This window comes from Lampetra fluviatilis, unplaced genomic scaffold (genome assembly GCF_964198595.1).
Source record: "Lampetra fluviatilis unplaced genomic scaffold, kcLamFluv1.1 SCAFFOLD_1095, whole genome shotgun sequence".
In the NCBI taxonomy this organism is placed as follows: Eukaryota; Metazoa; Chordata; class Hyperoartia; order Petromyzontiformes; family Petromyzontidae; genus Lampetra; species Lampetra fluviatilis.
This window is the reverse complement of record NW_027620489.1, coordinates 1-17,634: the sequence shown is the minus strand read 5'-3', so window position 1 is coordinate 17,634 and position 17,634 is coordinate 1. Positions and strand designations below refer to the sequence as shown.

The 17,634-nt window shown below is 58.1% G+C and overlaps 1 long non-coding RNA gene across 1 annotated transcript; it reads left to right on the top strand.

Annotated features, from left to right (window-relative positions):
* The first annotated feature begins 3,265 nt into the window (after nt 1-3,265).
* Nucleotides 3,266-16,659, top strand: LOC144953974 (uncharacterized). The gene is made up of 3 exons (XR_013640987.1): nt 3,266-4,359; nt 13,998-14,076; nt 16,503-16,659. It is a non-coding gene; the product is annotated as an uncharacterized LOC144953974 (long non-coding RNA).
* The last annotated feature ends 975 nt before the right edge of the window (nt 16,660-17,634 follow it).

Below are 17,634 nucleotides of genomic sequence, written 5' to 3'. Positions count from 1 at the left end.
GAGCGAACGATGGTGGTGTTGTTGTTGTTGTTGACGACTTGATGATGATGATGATGATACAGTTAACACGGAACTAAACAAACAACGGAAGACTAAACGTTTGTGTGTGGAGTCCTTTTTTTTTTTAAAGGATATTAAATTTCTTACAACCACATGGAGATTAGTCCACACACGGGGGTAGAAGGTGGAGCGAGATGGAACAGATGGAGATTAGTCCACCCACGGGGTAGAAGGTGGAGTGAGATGGAACAGATGGAGATTAGTCCACACACGGGGTAGAAGGAGGTGAGATGGAACAGATGGAGATTAGTCCACCCACGGGGTAGAAGGGAGTGAGATGGAACAGATGGAGACTAGTCCACACACGGGGTAGGAGGTGAGATGGAACAGATGGAGATTAGTCCACCCACGGGGTAGAAGGAGGTGAGATGGAACAGATGGAGATTAGTCCACCCACGGGGTAGAAGGGAGTGAGATGGAACAGATGGAGATTAGTCCACACACGGGGTAGAAGGTGGAGTGAGATGGAACAGATGGAGATTAGTCCACACACGGGGTAGAAGGTGGAGCGAGATGGAACAGATGGAGATTAGTCCACCCACGGAGTAGAAGGTGGAGTGAGATGGAACAGATGGAGATTAGTGCACACACGGGGTAGAAGGTGGAGTGAGATGGAACAGATGGAGATTAGTCCACCCACGGGGTAGAAGGGAGAGAGATGGAACAGATGGAGATTAGTCCACACACGGGGTAGAAGGTGGAGTGAGATGGAACAGATGGAGATTAGTCCACACACGGGGTAGAAGGGAGAGAGATGGAACAGATGGGGATTAGTCCACCCACGGGGTAGAAGGTGGAGCGAGATGGAACAGATGGAGATTAGTCCACACACGGGGTAGAAGGGAGAGAGATGGAACAGATGGAGATTAGTCCACACACGGGGTAGAAGGGAGAGAGATGGAACAGATGGGGATTAGTCCACCCACGGGGTAGAAGGTGGAGCGAGATGGAACAGATGGAGATTAGTCCACACACGGGGTAGAAGGTGGAGTGAGATGGAACAGATGGAGATTAGTCCACACACGGGGTAGAAGGTGGAGTGAGATGGAACAGATGGAGATTAGTCCACACACGGGGTAGAAGGTGGAGCGAGATGGAACAGATGGAGATTAGTCCACACACGGTGTAGAAGGAGGTGAGATGGAACAGATGGAGATTAGTCCACCCACGGGGTAGAAGGTGGAGTGAGATGGAACAGATGGAGATTAGTCCACCCACGGGGTAGAAGGGAGTGAGATGGAACAGATGGAGATTAGTCCACCCACGGGGTAGAAGGGAGTGAGATGGAACAGATGGAGATTAGTCCACCCACGGGGTAGAAGGTGGAGTGAGATGGAACAGATGGAGATTAGTCCACACACGGGGGTAGAAGGTGGAGTGAGATGGAACAGATGGAGATTAGTCCACCCACGGGGTAGAAGGGAGTGAGATGGAACAGATGGAGATTAGTCCACACACGGGGTAGAAGGTGGAGTGAGATGGAACAGATGGAGATTAGTCCACACACGGGGTAGAAGGTGGAGCGAGATGGAACAGATGGAGATTAGTCCACACACGGGGTAGAAGGTGGAGCGAGATGGAACAGATGGAGATTAGTCCACACACGGGGTAGAAGGTGGAGTGAGATGGAGCAGATGGAGATTAGTCCACACACGGGGTAGAAGGGAGCGAGATGGAACAGATGGAGATTAGTCCACCCACGGGGGTAGAAGGGAGCGAGATGGAACAGATGGAGATTAGTCCACCCACGGGGTAGAAGGTGGAGTGAGATGGAACAGATGGAGATTAGTCCACACACGGGGTAGAAGGGAGCGAGATGGAACAGATGGAGATTAGTCCACCCACGGGGGTAGAAGGGAGTGAGATGGAACAGATGGAGACTAGTCCACACACGGGGTGGAAGGTGGAGTGAGATGGAACAGATGGAGATTAGTCCACCCACGGGGTAGAAGGTGGAGCGAGATGGAACAGATGGAGATTAGTCCACACACGGGGTAGAAGGTGGAGCGAGATGGAACAGATGGAGATTAGTCCACCCACGGGGTAGAAGGTGGAGCGAGATGGAACAGATGGAGATTAGTCCACACACGGGGTAGAAGGTGGAGTGAGATGGAACAGATGGAGATTAGTCCACCCACGGGGTAGAAGGAGGTGAGATGGAACAGATGGAGATTAGTCCACCCACGGGGTAGAAGGGAGTGAGATGGAACAGATGGGGATTAGTCCACACACGGGGTAGAAGGTGGAGTGAGATGGAACAGATGGAGATTAGTCCACCCACGGGGTAGAAGGTGGAGTGAGATGGAACAGATGGAGATTAGTCCACCCACGGGGTAGAAGGTGGAGTGAGATGGAACAGATGGAGATTAGTCCACACACGGGGTAGAACGGAGTGAGATGGAACAGATGGAGATTAGTCCACCCACGGGGTAGAAGGTGGAGCGAGATGGAACAGATGGAGATTAGTCCACACACGGGGGTAGAAGGTGGAGCGAGATGGAACAGATGGAGATTAGTCCACCCACGGGGTAGAAGGTGGAGTGAGATGGAACAGATGGAGATTAGTCCACACACGGGGTGGAAGGTGGAGTGAGATGGAACAGATGGAGATTAGTCCACACACGGGGTAGAAGGTGGAGTGAGATGGAACAGATGGAGATTAGTCCACACACGGGGTAGAAGGTGGAGTGAGATGGAACAGATGGAGATTAGTCCACCCACGGGGTGGAAGGTGGAGCGAGATGGAACAGATGGAGATTAGTCCACACACGGGGGTAGAAGGGAGTGACGTCACGCGCCATTAAGTGTCAGATGACGTAACGCAACACACATTTCCCTGTGATGACGTCACGGGCGAAGGGTTTGTTTCTCGGTGACGTCACGCGCCGTGGGGCTTCCGCCGACGTCACGCACAAATGCGCTGTCGATGACGTCACGCTCGACGGGTTTATCGATGACGTCACGCCGTTGTGTGTTTATTGGTCGCTCATCGGAATCCTCCCGGGTGCAAAAAAAAATAAACGCGATGACGTCACGCGCAGTGTGAGTGCGGATGACGTCACATCCGTCCGTTACTTTCGGTGACGTCAGGCCATCCAGGCTGTTTGGTGACGTCACACGCGATAAGGGAGGGTCGGTTGTTGTCGATGACGTCATGTCGGCTCTTCCGATCACGCCCCTCCCTCCCTGCGAGACCGACGTCACTTCCACGTCCGCTTCCGGTCTCATCTCCCGCGTCCGTTCCCATCTCTCGAACTCTCTCGCCTCTCTAATTAACTTTTCCAATTAACTCTCCCGTTCTACATTCTATCTCTCTATTTAACTCGCCCTATATCGAACTCGCTCTTTAGCTCTCTCTAACCCTCTCCTCAGATCTCCTTTCGTCTACACATAACTCTCTTAACCGTCTATTGAACTCGCTCGATATCGAACTCGCTATTCAGCTCTCTCTAACCCTCTCCTCAGATCTCCTTATATCTACACAGAACTCTCTTGACGCTCTATTTATCTCGCTATTTAACTCGCTCCATATGGAACTCGCTATTTAGCTCTCTCTAACCCTCTCCTCAGATCTCCTTCCGTCTACACATAACTCTCTTAACCGTCTATTGAACTCGCTCTATATCGAACTCGCTATTCAGCTCTCTCTAACCCTCTCCTCAGATCTCCTTATATCTGCACAGAACTCTCTTGACGCTCCGTTTATCTCTTTATTTAACTCGTTCCATATGGAACTCGCTATTTAGCTCTCTCTAACCCTCTCCTCAGATCTCCTTCCGTCTACACATAACTCTCTTAACCGTCTATTGAACTCGCTCTATATCGAACTCGCTATTCAGCTCTCTCTAACCCTCTCCTCAAATCTCCTTATATCTACACATAACTCTCTTGACGCTCTAATTATCTTTCTATTTAACTCGCTCCATATGGAACTCGCTATTTAGCTCTCTCTAACCCTCTCCTCAGATCTCCTTTCGTCTACACATAACTCTCTTAACCGTCTATTTGACTCGCCCTATATCGAACTCGCTATTCAGCTTTCTCTAACCCTCTCCTCAGATCTCCTTATATCTACACATAACTCTCTTGACGCTCTATTTATCTCTTTATTTAACTCGCTCCATATGGAACTCGCTATTTAGCTCTCTCTAACCCTCTCCTCAGATCTCCTTTCGTCTACACATAACTCTCTTAACCGTATATTTAACTCGCTATTCAACTCTCCTCATGAATCCCAAAGGCGCCAAGGAAGAGGCGCCCTTCGACTTGGAGAATCACTTCATTCTGCGGCTTCCCAGCGTGAGCAGTCGTGCACCTAGCCTGGCACCACACACACACACACTGGTGCACCTAGCCTGGCACCACACACACACACTGGTGCACCTAGCCTGGCACCACACACACACTGGTGCACCTAGCCTGGCACCACACACACACACTGGTGCACCTAGCCTGGCACCACACACACACTGGTGCACCTAGCCTGGCACCACACACACAGTCGTGCACCTAGCCTGACACCACACACACACTGGTGCACCTAGCCTGGCACCACACACACAGTCGTGCACCTAGCCTGGCACCACACACACAGTCGTGCACCTAGCCTGGCACCACACACACAGTCGTGCACCTAGCCTGGCACCACACACACACACACTGGTGCACCTAGCCTGGCACCACACACACACACTGGTGCACCTAGCCTGGCACCACACACACTGGTGCACCTAGCCTGGCACCACACACACACACTGGTGCACCTAGCCTGGCACCACACACACACACTGGCGCACCTAGCCTGGCACCACACACACACTGGTGCACCTAGCCTGGCACCACACACACACACACTGGTGCACCTAGCCTGGCACCACACACACACTGGTGCACCGAGCCTGGCACCACACACACAGTCGTGCACCTAGCCTGACACCACACACACACTGGTGCACCTAGCCTGGCACCACACACACAGTCGTGCACCTAGCCTGGCACCACACACACAGTCGTGCACCTAGCCTGGCACCACACACACAGTCGTGCACCTAGCCTGGCACCACACACACACACACTGGTGCACCTAGCCTGGCACCACACACACACACTGGTGCACCTAGCCTGGCACCACACACACTGGTGCACCTAGCCTGGCACCACACACACACACTGGTGCACCTAGCCTGGCACCACACACACACACTGGCGCACCTAGCCTGGCACCACACACACACTGGTGCACCTAGCCTGGCACCACACACACACACACTGGTGCACCTAGCCTGGCACCACACACACACTGGTGCACCGAGCCTGGCACCACACACACAGTCGTGCACCTAGCCTGGCACCACACACACAGTCGTGCACCTAGCCTGGCACCACACACACACACTGGTGCACCTAGCCTGGCACCACACACACAGTCGTGCACCTAGCCTGGCACCACACACACAGTCGTGCACCTAGCCTGGCACCACACACACAGTCGTGCACCTAGCCTGGCACCACACACACAGTCGTGCACCTAGCCTGGCACCACACACACAGTCGTGCACCTAGCCTGGCACCACACACACACTGGTGCACCTAGCCTGGCACCACTCACTCACACAGTGGTGCACCTAGCCTGGCACCACACACTCACACACTGGTGCACCTAGCCTGGCACCACTCACTCACACACTGGTGCACCTAGCCTGGCACCACTCACTCACACACACAGTGGTGCACCTAGCCTGGCACCACTCACTCACTCAGTGGTGCACCTAGCCTGGCACCACTCACTCACTCACACAGTGGTGCACCTAGCCTGGCACCACTCACACACACAGTGGTGCACCTAGCCTGGCACCACTCACTCACACAGTGGTGCACCTAGCCTGGCACCACTCACTCACACAGTGGTGCACCTAGCCTGGCACCACTCACTCACTCACACAGTGGTGCACCTAGCCTGGCACCACTCACACACACAGTGGTGCACCTAGCCTGGCACCACTCACTCACACAGTGGTGCACCTAGCCTGGCACCACTCACTCACTCACACAGTGGTGCACCTAGCCTGGCACCACTCACTCACTCACACAGTGGTGCACCTAGCCTGGCACCACTCACTCACTCAGTGGTGCACCTAGCCTGGCACCACTCACTCACACACAGTGGTGCACCTAGCCTGGCACCACTCACTCACACAGTGGTGCACCTAGCCTGGCACCACTCACTCACACAGTGGTGCACCTAGCCTGGCACCACTCACTCACTCAGTGGTGCACCTAGCCTGGCACCACTCACTCACTCACACAGTGGTGCACCTAGCCTGGCACCACTCACTCACACAGTGGTGCACCTAGCCTGGCACCACTCACTCACTCACACAGTGGTGCACCTAGCCTGGCACCACTCACTCACACAGTGGTGCACCTAGCCTGGCACCACTCACTCACACAGTGGTGCACCTAGCCTGGCACCACTCACTCACTCACACAGTGGTGCACCTAGCCTGGCACCACTCACTCACACACTGGTGCACCTAGCCTGGCACCACTCACTCACTCACACAGTGGTGCACCTAGCCTGGCACCACTCACTCACTCACACAGTGGTGCACCTAGCCTGGCACCACTCACTCACTCACACACTGGTGCACCTAGCCTGGCACCACTCACTCACACAGTGGTGCACCTAGCCTGGCACCACTCACTCACTCACACAGTGGTGCACCTAGCCTGGCACCACTCACTCACTCACACAGTGGTGCACCTAGCCTGGCACCACTCACTCACACAGTGGTGCACCTAGCCTGGCACCACTCACTCACACAGTCGTGCACCTAGCCTGGCACCACTCACACTCACAGTGGTGCACCTAGCCTGGCACCACTCACACACACAGTGGTGCACCTAGCCTGGCACCACTCACACTCACAGTGGTGCACCTAGCCTGGCACCACTCACACTCACAGTGGTGCACCTAGCCTGGCACCACTCACACTCACAGTGGTGCACCTAGCCTGGCACCACTCACTCACTCACACAGTGGTGCACCTAGCCTGGCACCACTCACTCACTGACACAGTGGTGCACCTAGCCTGGCACCACTCACTCACTCACACAGTGGTGCACCTAGCCTGGCACCACTCACTCACTCAGTGGTGCACCTAGCCTGGCACCACTCACTCACACAGTGGTGCACCTAGCCTGGCACCACTCACTCACTCACACACTGGTGCACCTAGCCTGGCACCACTCACACACACACAGTGGTGCACCTAGCCTGGCACCACTCACTCACACAGTGGTGCACCTAGCCTGGCACCACTCACTCACTCACACAGTGGTGCACCTAGCCTGGCACCACTCACTCACTCACACAGTGGTGCACCTAGCCTGGCACCACTCACTCACTCACACAGTGGTGCACCTAGCCTGGCACCACTCACACTCACAGTGGTGCACCTAGCCTGGCACCACTCACTCACACAGTGGTGCACCTAGCCTGGCACCACTCACTCACTCACACAGTGGTGCACCTAGCCTGGCACCACTCACTCACACAGTGGTGCACCTAGCCTGGCACCACTCACTCACACAGTGGTGCACCTAGCCTGGCACCACTCACTCACTCACACAGTGGTGCACCTAGCCTGGCACCACTCACTCACACACACAGTGGTGCACCTAGCCTGGCACCACTCACTCACACAGTGGTGCACCTAGCCTGGCACCACTCACTCACTCTCACAGTGGTGCACCTAGCCTGGCACCACTCACTCACTCACACAGTGGTGCACCTAGCCTGGCACCACTCACTCACTCTCACAGTGGTGCACCTAGCCTGGCACCACTCACTCACACAGTGGTGCACCTAGCCTGGCACCACTCACTCACTCACACAGTGGTGCACCTAGCCTGGCACCACTCACTCACTCACACAGTGGTGCACCTAGCCTGGCACCACTCACTCACTCACAGTGGTGCACCTAGCCTGGCACCACTCACTCACTCACACAGTGGTGCACCTAGCCTGGCACCACTCACTCACACACACAGTGGTGCACCTAGCCTGGCACCACTCACAGTGGTGCACCTAGCCTGGCACCACTCACTCACTCACTCAGTGGTGCACCTAGCCTGGCACCACTCACTCACACAGTGGTGCACCTAGCCTGGCACCACTCACTCACTCACTCAGTGGTGCACCTAGCCTGGCACCACTCACTCTCACAGTGGTGCACCTAGCCTGGCACCACTCACTCACTCAGTGGTGCACCTAGCCTGGCACCACTCACTCACTCACACAGTGGTGCACCTAGCCTGGCACCACTCACCCACTCACACAGTGGTGCACCTAGCCTGGCACCACTCACTCACACAGTGGTGCACCTAGCCTGGCACCACTCACTCACTCTCACAGTGGTGCACCTAGCCTGGCACCACTCACTCACTCAGTGGTGCACCTAGCCTGGCACCACTCACTCACTCACACAGTGGTGCACCTAGCCTGGCACCACTCACCCACTCACACAGTGGTGCACCTAGCCTGGCACCACTCACTCACACAGTGGTGCACCTAGCCTGGCACCACTCACCCACTCACACAGTGGTGCACCTAGCCTGGCACCACTCACTCACACAGTGGTGCACCTAGCCTGGCACCACTCACTCACTCACTCAGTGGTGCACCTAGCCTGGCACCACTCACTCACACAGTGGTGCACCTAGCCTGGCACCACTCACTCACTCACACAGTGGTGCACCTAGCCTGGCACCACACACTCACTCACTCAGTGGTGCACCTAGCCTGGCACCACTCACACTCACAGTGGTGCACCTAGCCTGGCACCACTCACTCACTCACACAGTGGTGCACCTAGCCTGGCACCACTCACTCACACAGTGGTGCACCTAGCCTGGCACCACTCACTCACACAGTGGTGCACCTAGCCTGGCACCACTCACTCACACAGTGGTGCACCTAGCCTGGCACCACTCACTCACTCACACAGTGGTGCACCTAGCCTGGCACCACTCACTCACTCACACAGTGGTGCACCTAGCCTGGCACCACTCACTCACACTCACAGTGGTGCACCTAGCCTGGCACCACTCACTCACACACTCAGTGGTGCACCTAGCCTGGCACCACTCACTCACACAGTGGTGCACCTAGCCTGGCACCACTCACTCACTCACACAGTGGTGCACCTAGCCTGGCACCACTCACTCACTCAGTGGTGCACCTAGCCTGGCACCACTCACTCACACAGTGGTGCACCTAGCCTGGCACCACTCACTCACACAGTGGTGCACCTAGCCTGGCACCACTCACTCACTCTCACAGTGGTGCACCTAGCCTGGCACCACTCACTCACACACTGGTGCACCTAGCCTGGCACCACTCACTCACACTCACAGTGGTGCACCTAGCCTGGCACCACTCACTCACTCACACAGTGGTGCACCTAGCCTGGCACCACTCACTCACACACACAGTGGTGCACCTAGCCTGGCACCACTCACACTCACAGTGGTGCACCTAGCCTGGCACCACTCACTCACACAGTGGTGCACCTAGCCTGGCACCACTCACTCACTCACACTGGTGCACCTAGCCTGGCACCACTCACTCACACAGTGGTGCACCTAGCCTGGCACCACTCACTCACTCAGTGGTGCACCTAGCCTGGCACCACTCACTCACTCTCACAGTGGTGCACCTAGCCTGGCACCACTCACTCACACAGTGGTGCACCTAGCCTGGCACCACTCACTCACTCACTCACACAGTGGTGCACCTAGCCTGGCACCACTCACTCACTCACACAGTGGTGCACCTAGCCTGGCACCACTCACTCACTCACAGTGGTGCACCTAGCCTGGCACCACTCACTCACACAGTGGTGCACCTAGCCTGGCACCACTCACTCACTCACTCAGTGGTGCACCTAGCCTGGCACCACTCACTCACTCACACAGTGGTGCACCTAGCCTGGCACCACTCACTCACACACTGGTGCACCTAGCCTGGCACCACTCACTCACACACTGGTGCACCTAGCCTGGCACCACTCACTCACACAGTGGTGCACCTAGCCTGGCACCACTCACACACACAGTGGTGCACCTAGCCTGGCACCACTCACTCACACACTGGTGCACCTAGCCTGGCACCACTCACTCACTCACACAGTGGTGCACCTAGCCTGGCACCACTCACCCACTCACACAGTGGTGCACCTAGCCTGGCACCACTCACTCACACACACAGTGGTGCACCTAGCCTGGCACCACTCACTCACACACTGGTGCACCTAGCCTGGCACCACTCACCCACTCACACAGTGGTGCACCTAGCCTGGCACCACTCACTCACTCACAGTGGTGCACCTAGCCTGGCACCACTCACCCACTCACACAGTGGTGCACCTAGCCTGGCACCACTCACTCACACACTGGTGCACCTAGCCTGGCACCACTCACTCACTCACACAGTGGTGCACCTAGCCTGGCACCACTCACTCACTCACAGTGGTGCACCTAGCCTGGCACCACTCACTCACACACACAGTGGTGCACCTAGCCTGGCACCACTCACTCACTCACACAGTGGTGCACCTAGCCTGGCACCACTCACACACTCACAGTGGTGCACCTAGCCTGGCACCACTCACTCACTGACACAGTGGTGCACCTAGCCTGGCACCACTCACTCACATAGTGGTGCACCTAGCCTGGCACCACTCACTCACTCACTCAGTCGTGCACCTAGCCTGGCACCACTCACTCACTCACACAGTGGTGCACCTAGCCTGGCACCACTCACTCACACAGTGGTGCACCTAGCCTGGCACCACTCACACAGTGGTGCACCTAGCCTGGCACCACTCACTCACTCACAGTGGTGCACCTAGCCTGGCACCACTCACTCACTCACACTGGTGCACCTAGCCTGGCACCACTCACTCACTCACACAGTGGTGCACCTAGCCTGGCACCACTCACTCACTCACACAGTGGTGCACCTAGCCTGGCACCACTCACTCACTCACACAGTGGTGCACCTAGCCTGGCACCACTCACTCACTCACACAGTGGTGCACCTAGCCTGGCACCACTCACTCACACAGTGGTGCACCTAGCCTGGCACCACTCACTCACACTGGTGCACCTAGCCTGGCACCACTCACTCACTCACACAGTGGTGCACCTAGCCTGGCACCACTCACTCACACAGTGGTGCACCTAGCCTGGCACCACTCACTCACTCACACAGTGGTGCACCTAGCCTGGCACCACTCACACACACAGTGGTGCACCTAGCCTGGCACCACTCACTCACACAGTGGTGCACCTAGCCTGGCACCACTCACTCACACTGGTGCACCTAGCCTGGCACCACTCACTCACTCACACAGTGGTGCACCTAGCCTGGCACCACTCACTCACACAGTGGTGCACCTAGCCTGGCACCACTCACTCACTCACACAGTGGTGCACCTAGCCTGGCACCACTCACTCACACAGTGGTGCACCTAGCCTGGCACCACTCACTCACTCACACACTGGTGCACCTAGCCTGGCACCACTCACTCACACAGTGGTGCACCTAGCCTGGCACCACTCACTCACACAGTGGTGCACCTAGCCTGGCACCACTCACTCACACAGTGGTGCACCTAGCCTGGCACCACTCACTCACTCAGTGGTGCACCTAGCCTGGCACCACTCACTCACACACTCAGTGGTGCACCTAGCCTGGCACCACTCACCCACTCACACAGTGGTGCACCTAGCCTGGCACCACTCACTCACACAGTGGTGCACCTAGCCTGGCACCACTCACTCACTCACACAGTGGTGCACCTAGCCTGGCACCACTCACCCACTCACACAGTGGTGCACCTAGCCTGGCACCACTCACTCACACACTCAGTGGTGCACCTAGCCTGGCACCACTCACTCACACAGTGGTGCACCTAGCCTGGCACCACTCACTCACTCACACAGTGGTGCACCTAGCCTGGCACCACTCACTCACACAGTGGTGCACCTAGCCTGGCACCACTCACACAGTGGTGCACCTAGCCTGGCACCACTCACTCACTCACACAGTGGTGCACCTAGCCTGGCACCACTCACTCACACAGTGGTGCACCTAGCCTGGCACCACTCACTCACTCACACAGTGGTGCACCTAGCCTGGCACCACTCACTCACTCACACAGTGGTGCACCTAGCCTGGCACCACTCACTCACTCACACAGTGGTGCACCTAGCCTGGCACCACTCACTCACACAGTGGTGCACCTAGCCTGGCACCACTCACTCACTCACACAGTGGTGCACCTAGCCTGGCACCACTCACTCACACAGTGGTGCACCTAGCCTGGCACCACTCACTCACTCACACAGTGGTGCACCTAGCCTGGCACCACTCACTCACACAGTGGTGCACCTAGCCTGGCACCACTCACTCACTCACACAGTGGTGCACCTAGCCTGGCACCACTCACTCACTCACACAGTGGTGCACCTAGCCTGGCACCACTCACTCACACACTCAGTGGTGCACCTAGCCTGGCACCACTCACACACACAGTGGTGCACCTAGCCTGGCACCACTCACTCACACAGTGGTGCACCTAGCCTGGCACCACTCACTCACACAGTGGTGCACCTAGCCTGGCACCACTCACACTCACAGTGGTGCACCTAGCCTGGCACCACTCACACACACAGTGGTGCACCTAGCCTGGCACCACTCACTCATTCACACAGTGGTGCACCTAGCCTGGCACCACTCACTCACACAGTGGTGCACCTAGCCTGGCACCACTCACACACACAGTGGTGCACCTAGCCTGGCACCACTCACTCATTCACACAGTGGTGCACCTAGCCTGGCACCACTCACACACACAGTGGTGCACCTAGCCTGGCACCACTCACTCATTCACACAGTGGTGCACCTAGCCTGGCACCACTCACTCACTCACTCAGTGGTGCACCTAGCCTGGCACCACACACTCACACAGTGGTGCACCTAGCCTGGCACCACTCACTCACACACTGGTGCACCTAGCCTGGCACCACTCACTCACTCAGTGGTGCACCTAGCCTGGCACCACTCACCCACTCAGTGGTGCACCTAGCCTGGCACCACACACTCACTCAGTGGTGCACCTAGCCTGGCACCACACACTCACACAGTGGTGCACCTAGCCTGGCACCACACACTCACACAGTGGTGCACCTAGCCTGGCACCACTCACACTCATCTCTGTGTCTCTGTGTGTCTCTGTGTGTCTCTCTGTGTCTCTGTGTCTCTCTGTGTCTCTGTGTCTCTCTGTGTCTCTGTGTGTCTCTGTGTGTCTCTGTGTGTCTCTGTGTCTCTGTGTGTCTCTGTGTGTTTCTCTGTGTCTCTGTGTGTCTCTGTGTCTCTGTGTGTCTCTGTGTGTCTCTGTGTGTCTCTGTGTCTCTCTGTGTCTCTGTGTTTCTCTGTGTCTCTGTGTGTGTCTCTGTGTGTGTCTCTGTGTGTGTCTCTGTGTGTGTCTCTATCTGTGTCTCTGTCTCTCTGTGTGTCTCTCTGTCTCTCTGTGTGTCTCTGTGTCTCTCTGTCTCTTTGTGTGTCTCTGTGTCTCTCTGTGTGTCTCTGTGTGTCTCTGTGTGTCTGTCTCTCTGTGTGTGTCTCTGTGTGTCTCTTGTGTGTGTCTCTGTGTGTCTGTCTCTCTGTGTGTTTCTCTGTGTGTCTCTGTGTCTCTCTGTGTGTCTCTGTGTGTCTCTGTGTGTCTGTCTCTCTGTGTGTGTCTCTGTGTGTCTCTGTGTGTCTGTCTCTCTGTGTGTGTCTCTCTGTGTGTGTCTCTGTGTCTCTCTCTGTGTCTCTCTGTGTGTCTGTGTCTCTGTGTGTCTCTGTCTCTGTGTGTGTCTCACGACAGGAGCAAGCTGAGGCTGTGCGCCGAATCATTCACTCTGGAAACATGAACCCCAGAGAGAGGTTCACCATTCACCTGCACCGTGAGTCACCCCCCACTCACCCCCCACTCACCCATTCACCTACTCACCCACTCACTCACCCACCTACTCACCCACTCACTCACCCACTCACCCACAACCTCACTCACTCACCCCCCCCACTCACCTACTCACTCACCCACTCACCCACTCACTCACTCACACACCCACTCACCCACCTACTCAGCCACTCACCCACTCACGCACTCACTCACTCACCCACCCACCTACTCACTCACCCACTCACCCACTCACGCACTCACTCACTCACCCACCCACCCACCCACCCTCCCATCCATTCACCCACTCACCCACCCACTCACCCACCCACCCATTCACCCACTCACCCACCCACTCACCCACCCACCCATTCACCCATCCACTCACTCACCCCCCACTCACTCAATCACTCACCCACCCACCCACTCACCCACCCACCCACTCACCCACCCACTCACCCACCCACCCACTCACCCACTCACCCACTCACTCACCCACCCACCCATCCATCCACCCACCCACCCACCCACTCACCCACCCACCCACCCACTCACCCACTCACCCACCCACCCATCCATCCACCCACCCACCCACCCACTCACCCACCCACTCACCCACTCACCCACTCACTCACCCACCCACTCACCCACCCACCCACTCACCCACCCACTCACCCACTCACCCACTCACTCACCCACCCACTCACCCACCCACCCATTCACTCACCCACTCACCCACCCACTCACCCACCCACTCACCCACTCACTCACCCACCCACTCACCCACTCACCCACCCACCCACTCACCCACTCACCCACTCACCCACCCATTCACCCACTCACCCACTCACTCACCCACCCACCCACTCACTCACCCACTCACTCACCCATTCACCCACTCACCCACTCACTCACCCACCCACCCACTCACTCACCCACCCCCCCACTCACCCACCCACTCACCCACCCACTCACTCACTCACCCACCCACCCACCCACTCACCCACCCCCCCACTCACTCACCCACCCACTCACTCACCCCCTCACTCACGCCCTCACCAGCTGATGGACGACACGGCGTGGTGAGGGTGGACTCGTATCACCCACCCACTCACCCACCCCCCCACTCACCCACTCACTCACCCACCCACTCACCCACCCACCCACCCACTCACCCACTCACCCCCCCACTCACCCACTCACTCACCCACCCACTCACCCACCCCCCCACTCACCCACCCCCCCACTCACCCACTCACTCACCCACCCACTCACCCACCCACCCACCCACTCACCCACCCACTCACCCACTCACTCACCCACCCACCCACCCACTCACCCACCCCCCCACTCACCCACCCACTCACCCACCCACTCACTCACCCACCCACTCACCCACTCACCCACCCACCCACTCACCCACCCACTCGCTCACCCACCCACTCACCCACTCACCCACCCACCCACTCACTCACCCACTCACTCACCCACTCACCCACTCACCCACCCACTCACCCACTCACCCACCCACCAACTCCCCCACTCACCCACTCACTCACCCACTCACCCACTCACCCCCTCATTCACCCACCCACTCACCCACTCACTCACCCACTCACTCACTCACCCACTCACTCACTCACCCACTCACTCACCCACTCACCCACCCACTCACCCACCCACTCACTCACTCACCCACTCACCCCCCCCCCCCCACCCACCCACCCACTCACTCACTCACTCACCCACTCACCCACGCACTCACCCACCCACTCACCCACCCACCCACTCACCCACTCACGCACTCACCCACCCACCCACTCACCCACTCACTCACCCACCCACTCACTCACTCACCCACCCACCCACTCACCCACTCACCCACCCACCCACTCACCCACTCACCCACTCACGCACTCACCCACTCACCCACCCACTCACTCACCCCCTCACTCACCCCCTCACTCACCCACTCACCCACCCACCCACTCACCCACTCACTCACCCACCCACTCACCCACCCACTCACCCACTCACTCACCCCCTCACTCACCCCCTCACCCACTCACCCACCCACCCACTCACCCACCCACTCACCCACCCACTCACTCACCCACTCACTCACCCACTCACCCACCCACCCACCCACTCACTCACCCCCTCACTCACCCACCCACCCCCCACTCACCCACTCACTCACCCACTCACCCACCCACTCACCCACCCACTCACTCACCCACCCACTCACTCACTCACCTTCTCACTCACCCACCCACCCCCCACTCACCCACCCACTCACCCACTCACTCACCCACTCACCCACCCACTCACCCACCCACTCACTCACCCACCCACCCACTCACCCACTCACCCACTCACCCACCCACTCACTCACCCACCCACTCACCCCCTCACTCACCCCCTCACCAGCTGATGGACGACACGGCGTGGTGAGGGTGGACTCGTGTCCGCTCTCGGCGCGTCTCGTGGAGCTGCCGTGCATCGTGGAGTCTCTCAAAACCATCGACAAGAAGAACTTCTACAAGACAGCGAATGTGTGTCAGGTGGGTGAGTGGGTGGGTGAGTGAGTGGGTGGGTGAGTGGGTGAGTGGGTGAGTGGGTGGGTGGGTGGGTGGGTGAGTGGGTGAGTGAGTGAGTGAGTGAGTGGGTGGGTGGGTGGGTGAGTGGGTGAGTGGGTGGGTGGGTGGGTGAGTGGGTGGGTGGGTGGGTGGGTGGGTGAGTGGGTGGGTGGGTGGGTGGGTGGGTGGGTGAGTGGGTGGGTGAGTGGGTGGGTGAGTGGGTGGGTGGGTGGGTGGGTGAGTGGGTGGGTGTGTGAGTGGGTGGGTGAGTGGGTGTGTGAGTGGGTGGGTGAGTGGGTGGGTGGGTGGGTGGGTGAGTGGGTGGGTGGGTGAGTGGGTGGGTGGGTGAGTGGGTGGGTGGGTGGGTGAGTGGGTGGGTGGGTGAGTGAGTCTCTCAAAACCATCGACAAGAAGAACTTCTACAAGACAGCGAATGTGTGTCAGGTGGGTGAGTGTGTGAGTGAGTGGGTGAGTGAGTGGGTGAGTGAGTGGATGAGTGGGTGTGTGAGTGGGTGAGTGGATGAGTTGGTGGGTGAGTGGGTCAGTGGGTCAGTGGGTCGGTGGGTGAGCGAGCGGGCGGGCGAGCGGATGAGCGAGCGTGCGTGTGAGCGAGCGTGTGAGCGTGCGTGTGAGCGAGCGTGTGAGCGAGCGTGCGTGTGAGCGAGCGTGCGGGTGAGCGAGCGAGCGTGCGTGTGAGCGAGCGTGCGGGTGAGCGAGCGAGCGTGCGTGTGTGGTGAGTAGATGTTGGTGTGCACGGGCGAGGAGGAGGAGGAGGAGGCTGCGGCGCGCGACGAGGTGGACGCCGAGGAGCCCGGAGCCGCACGGCGGCGAGAGAAGGAGCGACGCTCCTTGTGGAGCCACGGGAGTGAGTGGGGGGGGGTGGGGGTGGGTGGTGGTGGGGGTGGGGGGGGTGGGGTGGGTGGGGGGTGGGGGGGGGGTGAGGGGGGTGGGGGGGGGTGGGGGGGGTGGGTGGGTGGGTGAGT